The following is a 9,882-nucleotide window of genomic DNA, read 5'->3' on the forward strand; positions in this document are numbered from 1 at the left end:
TGTGCAAATCACTTTTGAAAGAAATATCGAAAACACCGAAAAAAATACTAGTTTCGGGTTTTTATAAAATTCCAATTAATTTATAAAATTTTTTTTCTAAAAAGTGTTTGAGATTTACTTTCTTACAAAAAGTAACAGTTTGGAACTTTGCATGGAAGAATATATAAAACACCATTCGGAAAAAATTTTTTTCAAAATTCAATGCAAATTTTGGAAATTGGGGAAAAATGATCCTAAACTTCTAAAAAAATAATTGAGAATTCACATATTTATAAATTTTTAAAAAACCTCGAATTTTCGAATTCGCGCAAGGAAAACTGTGTTTTATGATTTTATTAATGTAAACCAATTTCGAAAATGTTTTCGAAAAAATTGGAAAATTCGAGAATTTTTTTGGAACTCCGTATCAAAATCTCGAAGCATGTATTTAGAATCTATGAAAATTTTTTACATGCAGTTTTGTTGTATGACTCATCTTACTGGGAAAAGAAACTATTTTGACAATTTTCAAAATTTCAATTTCAAAATTCAAAATAAATTTCGAGTTACAACTGAAAATTGGTAATAAAATGCTAAGTAGAATTCCGAAAACTAACATATAGATTTTAAAATACTTCTTGGAATATAGAATCTTTCCCATTAGGTTACGAACGTGATTTACTTACACTTGTTTTCATTGTGTAATTTGTTAGTTTTCTTCTGAATTGAAAAAGATACAATTTTTGGATCAGTTTAGAAAACCAAGTTCAAAAATCAATGTAAGTATTGAGAAAATCGTCAAAACTGTTAATAAAACTCTTAATAAAATATTGAGAAATTAATAAATTTCTAAATAAGAATTTTGAAGTTTATTTTATATAAAGATTTAAGAATACTTCCCAAATTTTCGAAAGTGTTTTCGAAATTCATTCATTTATTTATTTTCATTATATAATTGATTTAGGTTTTCTTTTAAAGTAAAAAATAAAATGAAAGTTGTAAATTAATTCGGAAAAAAGAATTCTAAAGTCCTTGCAAATATCGTGAAAATCTTCAAAACCTAAACACTAAATAAAAATATGACAATTTACATAGAGATTTTTGAAAAATTCTCGTATTTTCGAATTTTTCAAAAATGGTTTAGAAATTTATTTACTAAGTTTTCGTTGCATAATTTGTTAAATAATTTATTTTAAGTTAAAATAGAAAACAAAACAATTAAGTTTTTATAGCAATTTAAAAAAAACATTTTGAAGCAATGAAAATTTGGAAAAACTACTCAAAACTTTCTCTAGGAATCCAAAAAAGAGTTGAAAATTTATATAGATATGTTTAAAAACAATTCGAATCTTCTAATATTTCCAAAATGATTTCGGAATTGATTTACTTAAATTAAATGAATTTCGAAAATCAGTAAAATTATCGATACAATCCTCAAAACTGTTCCTGAAACAGTTTTTATAATAAATTTCTCCAACTTTCGAATTTTTTGAATATAATTTCGAAGTTGAATAACTTATTTTCTTTTTTATAGTTTGCTTAAGTTTTTTTTTTAACATTTAAAAGAAAATACTTTAAAATTTGCAAATCATTTTTAGCTTCAATTTTTTTACGCGCATGTGTTACGTACACTTTTATGTTATGTTATGCATTGCCTTGTTTGGCATAGTGTCAAGGCATTTTACGCTCAACATAATGCGTTGAAAAGCCTTAACAACGCGCTTTTTACAATCATGGTACCCACCCCCCACTACACACACACACACATAGCGCTATGCACACACAGAGATTTCTTAAGCCTGCTTGTATTAACTCGAGAACTCTTTTGAAGCTATTTTTACTTGCAGTGGTTTTTTTGTCATCGCGTTATTTCTTTGCGTCAAAGGAATTTATTTTGAATTAAGTTGAAAAAAATATATAAAATATATCCTTGCAATCTAAGGATATTTGTGGGATAAATATAACACTAGACATTTTAATATTTACTTAAAAGCTGTAAAGCGCTTTTAAGTGCGATGTAGACAAGCTATTCAGACGATTTTCAAGCATTTTCTTTATTGAATTCATCATTTTTTAACACTCTAAATAAAGAAAATTGAAGGCCGCTCTCACATTTGATGATGGAATTAACTATTTCCAATTATGTTCTGGTTCTCAAGTGATCTAACATTTATCAAAGTGCGAAGGTTTCTGCTTGTTTTACCCCTTAGTATTTACAGAATTAGAGTCGAATTCACACACCTAAGTTTATCTTGAAGACGACGGTGTAGCAGCAATCCGTTATCAGCAGCAATCGTGCCTCTCATTTCAATAATTCCTACTTGTAAGAGTAACCTTGCTAATGATACTTTCAAACTTCCCTGTGATATAAACATGCTGAGTATTTTTTATGTCCCAGTGAAATCTACTCTCTTTAAGGTTCCACTGTTCACACCATGCAGCGGAGTCTCTGCAGATTTCACTTTTTGATATCACACATTTCTGACGTCACGGTATACGTTGAAAAGGTAGCTCATCATACCGTGAGCGTTTGCCAAGTAATCTGTCGAGAGTTTTGAATACGAAAAAATTGAAACTTACAAGGCTGGTATTCTTGGTCAACTTATGCTCCCGTCTGTTCGCCTTCGCTTTAAAAATCGACACTTTTTTCCAAAAATATATATTTTAGCTCTTTAACCAAAGACTTCGGGGTCCCCTACAGCAAAATTGGGAGAATATCTACTTACGGTATCTTAAGTGATGAGGAGATGGTGATTGGTGGTCTATGCGGTTTAACGTAGTTTTATAAAATCTACAAGAAGGTTGGACTCGTATCTCAATTGTGCATGTAACCGTAGCCTACCGGATCTATATCCAGAAAAATATTAACAATAAAAACTCTACCAAAAATTTTGGAAGTGTCTATATCACTACAACAACAACAATAAAATCTCAGCTGGTGATCCTACCCTTGCTACATCTGTGTTCTTCACGAAAGCCTTTCCTGAATGATTTATGGTAATAATATGTCCAAGTCTCTTTGAGCCCTTCACAGCCTAATTCGGGTTGCCAGTGATTTTACCAAGATTTTGTATTCGTAAAATGTATGGCTTTTTATATTTCTTCAGGGAGCGGAGGGAGCTATACTCATGCAAGTCACTGTTAAATTATCGGTCTTTGAAAATGTTCCTGAGATTTGAACTTCAGTCACCAAGGCTTTCATCACACAAGGCGCTTATTTTTTTTTTTTTGCTCCTTCAGATCGAAATTGGATGGTAAAGTTGGAGGAGGTGTTTTCTGCCAGGAGCTCGATGTAAGCTACAAGTTGAAGTTGCTTGCAGACGTTTTTGCAATTAAGGATGCTGTGTATGAGATGCTGAGCATTGCAAGTTAAAGACTTAAGCATCTAGTCTGATAGTCAAGCGAATCTCAAAGGCCCAAGTTCAACTGTTGGCGATGCCAGACGTCGCTTAATGTATCTTCGAACTATTTTAATATTAATTTCGCGTTGGTCCAATGCCATAGAAATATATTTGGCACATATCATGCAGACCTCCTAGAGCCCATGGGTACAACTGAACGGAATGTAGGTAGCTACAGATATCACGGACTACTCGACCACCTGTGATCTGCTCCTCTATAGGCGATCGTTGAGTCAGCTAAGCAAACGCTGGGCGGACACTTCCAATTGCAAGGTAGCGAAATCCTTTCGGTAAATTTTTCTTACCTAAAGATCATGAGAGTAATTTGACATGGAAATACCGTCGATCTTCCCCAAAATCCTCTCCCTCTGAATTTGTGATGAGGAACGTAGTGTGAAGTAAATTAAAGAAAGCGTTACAATTAGTGTATACGGTAGGTTGCATTTTGTGGTCTACATTCCCATACCCAAACCCACTGCGCTAGCATCATGTACTCTGATAATAACCATAAAGTTTTGGCAAGCTGTGATTTAGTTTACGCCATCCGCTTCATCATCAGACATGGGACGCAATAACAGCTGACCCCTATTTCGAGGAGACTTACACTTTTACCCGCCCTTTTTTATACTACTTATCATTTCACACTTTACTCTTTTATTTTGCATTTACATCGCTATGGATTTAATTAAACTTTTCTCTTTACAGAACGAACTTAGCACCTATGGTTTCGAGACGCCACGTAAAACGGCTTGCAAACATTTGTAGCGTTGTTGTCTCGAGCACCACGCCTTCTTTCGAATGGTACGCATTGCTCCGCTACCAAATTCACAATCGAATAATTCGGATTTATTTCAACTCGGTTCACGATTGCGTTACAGGTGAGTGAAAAATAATGTTAATAGTAGCGCAACAATAGTAGAGTAACAATATCTGACCCCCCATCACTATATAAAAGCTCTAAATTATTTAATTAAAATATTTCATTATAGACTAGGCATCATATATGTAAAGATGCCTGCATACATACTAATATGTACATCAGCGAACAAAAAAATAAAGAGCAGTAGCAATTTTTATCAAATTTCGTCAATTAAATTCTTCTATTTTTATTTAAGATATTTTACGAATAAACCTCTTAAGATTTTGTTCCTGAAAAACGTCTTCGAAATATTTCGAAAATTCGCGAAAATTTCAAACTTTTTATTCGATATTCTCTGAGATTTTTAGAGTATGTGGTTTTGTAGCCCAATAAATTTTTGTTCTACAATGTACAAATTAAGGGTCTAAAAAAATTCAGAGAACTCTAAATAAAAAGTTAGAAATTTTCTCAAATTTTCTAATTTTTTCGAAAACGTTTAGAGAACAATAAATAAAAAGTTGGATATTTACTAAAAATTTTCGAATTTTTTCGAAAAAGTTCAAAGAACTCTAAATCAAAAATTCGAAACTCCCATAAAATTATATCAAAATTTCGTATTTTTTTCGAACACGTTCAGAGAACTCCAAATAGAGAATTCGAAATATTTTTGAAACTATCTCCAATTTTTTTAAATAAAAGTTGTTCATTCATTTGAAATAAAAAACATGTAAGGACGGGACAGTCTTCGGCTGTGCCGAAGACTTCATAACTTTCATGAATGAGGCTGAACAATAATTTTATCCCGTTCGTAATCTCTAAATAATCGGATGTATAAGATAAGAAATATATAGTGAAAAGATCTACATACCTAAACGATTTTTAAATAAATATAAAATAAAAAATGGCAAAAAACCCCCTTAGCTGAACGATGGATATGGGATATATATTATATGTAGCTCCGATCGAAATGATTTTTACAGGAAATCTTCTATTAGAACATATCACCAAGTTTCACGTTTTTATATTCGAAACTAAGGGAGAAATGGCCAAAAATCTTTCTATGTGAACGATCGGTTGTATGGGATAGGTATATACTATATACATATAGCTCCGATGAAAGTGATTTTTTCAGGAAATCTTCTATGATACATTAGAATAAATATCACCAAGTTTAACGTTTTTATATTGGAAGTTAAGAGAGAAATTGCCAAAAATCTTTCTATCCGAATGATCGGTTGTATGGGATATATACTATATATAGCTCCAATCAAAGTGATTTTTTCAGAAAATGTTCTATGATATATTAAAGTATATATCACCTAGTTTCACGTTTATTCTTTCTAAATTAAGGGAGAAAGTCCAAAAATCTTTATATCTGAACGATCGGTTGTATGGGATATATATTATATATAGCTCCGATCGAAATGATTTTTTCTTGAAATCTTCTATGATATCTTGGAATAAATATCACCAAGTTTAACGTTTTTATATTTGAAATTAAGGGAGAAATTGCTAAAAATCTTTCTATCAGAACGATCAGTTGTATGGGATATATACTATATGTAGCTCCGATCAAAGTGATTTTTTTCGGATATCTTCCAAGATATATTAGAATATATATCACCGAGTTTCACGTGTATACTTTTTAAACTGCGGCAGGAATGACCAAAATCGTCTTATCTGAACTATCGGTTGTATGGGAGATGTTATAGTGGTCCAATCCTAACGGATCCAACAAATCTCTAATATAATACAAAAATACATCCTTCTGCCAAATTTCATTGAGATATCTCAAAATTTGAGGTACCAGTTTGCGTTCAAACAGACAGACGGACGGACAGACGGACATGGCTATATCAACTCAGTTCGTCGCCCTGATCAATTCGGTATACTTAGTGGTGAGTCTATCTTCTATATTTCTCAACGTTACAAACATCGGACCAAACTTAATATACCATTTCATGTTCATGAAAGGTATAAAAATGTGTAATCCATGCAAATATTGTGAACTAATTAAAACCTAAACTCTAAACAAAAATTTTAAAATCTACATAAAGATTTCTGAAAAATTCAGAGTATTTAGAGAGCTCCAAAAAAGAAACTCGAATTTTTTCGAAAAAGTTTAGAGAACTCAAAATAAATGTTCCGAAATTTCGAACTTTTTTGAAGACGTTTAGATAAATCAAAATAAAAAGTTCGAAGATTTCTTAAAATTTTCTCAAATTCTCGAACTTTTTCGAAAATATTTCAAGAACTCGAAATAAAATTTTCGAATTTTTCTCGAATTTTCGAACTTTTTCGTAAACGTTCAGATAACTCCAAATAAGATAGTCGAAACTTTATTCAAATTTTCGAATTTTTTCGAAAACGTTAAGGACCTTGAAATACAAGTTTCGAAATTTTATAGAATTTTCGAACTTTTTCGTTAACGTTCAGAGAAATCCAAATAAAATGATAGAGTTTTTTTAATTCTCGAATTTTCGAACTTTTTCGAAGGACGTAAGACAACTCCATATAAAAAATTAGAAATGTTTCTTAAAATTTCTCGAGATTTTTCGAAAATGTTCGGAATAAAAATTTGGAATTTTTCTTGAAATTTTCACGAATTTGGGAATTTTCTGCATAACGTTTTCCATACAAATGTTTTACTAAAAAGTGAGAAATATAAAACAAGATGAATTTAATTGACGAAGTTAAAAAAAAATGTCCACTGGTATTTTTCTGTTTGCTACTGTAGTTATTAGTATAACACTGTTATACTTGAATGGTATATACTTGTGAAGTTTCAATCATAGGCTACTCAAACGTATCCATCTCATCAAAAGTTACTATCTTACAACGAATTGCCTTATCAAAAGAAGCTCAACAGTTTTTATTTGATGATTGCCTGCTATACGTACAGTCATTTGTGAATTTTATTTCAAACAAATGTAAGATGCCATACATCACTTTTAATATCTTTGAAAATGCCAGAGCGCATACATTCTTTCCTCTCAATTTCAATTATACAAAAAAGAAACAGCCCCGCTCATTAAAGGTGTATGCCACATTTGAAAACATTAAATTCCTTAGAAAAGACGATTTTCCACAACATTACACACACATATATATGTGTAAACATGCATGCCAAACATCTTTTCTATTCATAGGGTCGTTAAAAATCTTAGCTCGTCCACTTAAATTCACAATAACAAATTTCAACTACTACTCGTACATATGTATGTCTGAACATAGACTTCATTAATGACCATCGTTTCGTTAAAACTAACAAAAGCCAAGTGTACTCCTTCTCAAATACTCATACAAGTATGAGATCAGTATGTTCCAGCTTCTTTTTAGCAAATGCATTTATGTATGTAGTAATTTTCAACATCAGACTAATTGTAAAAGAGTCTTATAAAATTGATTTTACGTTCGTACGTACAAACGTATCAGCAGATGTGCAGATTGGTACCACTTGAGACCACAGCTCATTGCTATAACGATGATGGCGTTGACTGACGATGACGTTGGGGACGGTTGGCTGCAGAAATTTGATGCCAACAATACATTGAACTTTATGATTTTTTACATTTGGCTAACAAATTTGGTCGGCACACATATATAAGTATGTACGTATGTACAGTATTTTATGCTTACATACAGCTGGGAACAAAAAATAGCGGTGCCTATTTTTATCAAATTTCATCACTTTAATTTTTCTTTGCTTTTATTTTAAATATTATAGGAAAAAACCGCGTTGAATTCTACAACTAAAACTATACGCACCATTCTCAAAAACGTTTTCGAAAATTCGAGAAAATATTATGAAAACTTCGAACTTTTTATTTAGATTTCTCCGAAGTTTTCTCAGTATGCAGTTTCATAGCTAAATCATTCAAGTCTCACCAAGTTCAACTTTTAGGTCTCTTAAAATTTGCATTGGTTTTTGACAATTTCAGTTTTTCTTCCATATAAAAAAAATGTCAAACTTTGTAAAGATGAAAATCCAAAACACCTTTCGGAACAAATATTTCCAAACCCAATGCGAATTTTGAGAGACCTATAACAAATGGTACTTTGCTGGCTTAAAAAAGTATAAATTTAGTAGCTCCAAATAAAAAGATCGAAATTTTAAAATTAAATTTGAATTGAGTTTTCGGCTGCTTTTGAAAACGTTTTCGAAATTATTCTGTATATTTCAAGAACGAAATTTTTGGAAATTTTTTCTAAAATATTTAAAATAAAAATAAACAAGAGTATACTTGATGAAATTCAATAAAAATTGTCACTGCTATTTTTTTATGTATGTATGTATGTTTATTCGAAGTTATGTCACAAACCAAGGAATAATAAAAACAAATCGTAAAGAAAATCCAATGCGAGCTAATAAAATTTAAAAGACTGCTTAGAGGGAATTTGGTTAGGGTCATTGGGAAAGGCAAAAAAATGTAATTTGAGAGAAATGTGCCTATGGGTACTTCCAATTAAGAAGACGCGAAGACACGACTAATATATTTAAATACATACATGGATTGCAGTTTATCAGTTCTTATAACGTTTTTTTTTTTATTTATTTACAAATCGTGAAAGTACTGGTCCACCCGTCACAGTAAAATGAGCATATTTTTTTTTTTTTTTAGAATGTTAGTCCAGTGAAAATACAAATTGGATCGTAGTTGAACGAATGGCAAACACATTTATTATGTTTGACCAAAATTGGGAAGTGAATTCATCCACTTTCACAAGTGATGGTTTTTGCTCCCTGTGACACACATATAAATAAGTTTTTTTTTTTCAATAGTAAGGTATCAAATAGATATTCATCCCTAAGTGATCGAATTGAAAATTTCCCACATTTCAGAATAAAGAGAAATTAATCGAAATTTCACAGCCTTTGTCTTGAAATACCCCTAATGTAACATAAATACGGTACTAACAAAATTTTTCTTAGTGAAATGAGATTGAAGGTCGATTTAAAAACACATATTTCACTGTGAATTATTGTCATTTCCCTACTAGACCCACATTTCCAGCCTAAAGATTTATTCCTTAGCAGGAAAACTACCTTTTTCCAGATGTCAAGATCTTTCTGGACGGATGTTGAATCCAGCGGAAATACTAGGGTAAACTCGGCTCAATTTTTCAATAGAGCTTAAAGCAATGGGCACTGATTTTTGGTAATCAGAATATAGATCAGCCCTAGCTGTATTAGTTTTACAGCGTGATTAACTGTCCAAAGCAATGCGTTAAAGAAGCGCTGAAGGAATTTCCGAGAGTTTGATTAGGAATTTTCTACTAGTCACTTGTTACAGTAGTTACTACACTTTTATAGAACAAGCTACACAAGTGACTTTTAACCGGAGATCTGTGCTTCTTCGAAACGGGTTATATTTTGTGGTCTGCGAATTTTAACAGAGCGCAAGGCATTTTTTCGGAGCTGGTTAAATTTCCAAGAAAGTTTCTTTCTGAAACGATACCGATATTACCCGAAACAAAAAAAAACTGACTCTTAAACGATAACGAAATGTTTCAAAATTATCCCGCCCTTAAATGGTCTTAAAATCTTTTACGAAATGATAGCAAGAGCCTTCTGGGTATCGTACCACTCTGACCCCAAAATTTTTTTAATGTTCTCAACCACAGCATAGGAATCTTCCTTAA

The 9,882-nt window shown here is 31.5% G+C and overlaps 1 pseudogene; it reads left to right on the top strand.

The window, feature by feature from the left end:
• LOC137238169 (band 4.1-like protein 4) overlaps positions 1-4,262 on the top strand; it is a 325,053-nt pseudogene extending 320,791 nt beyond the window's left edge.
• The last annotated feature ends 5,620 nt before the right edge of the window (positions 4,263-9,882 follow it).

This window comes from Eurosta solidaginis, chromosome 1, assembly GCF_040869045.1.
Source record: "Eurosta solidaginis isolate ZX-2024a chromosome 1, ASM4086904v1, whole genome shotgun sequence".
Classification (NCBI taxonomy): Eukaryota; Metazoa; Arthropoda; class Insecta; order Diptera; family Tephritidae; genus Eurosta; species Eurosta solidaginis.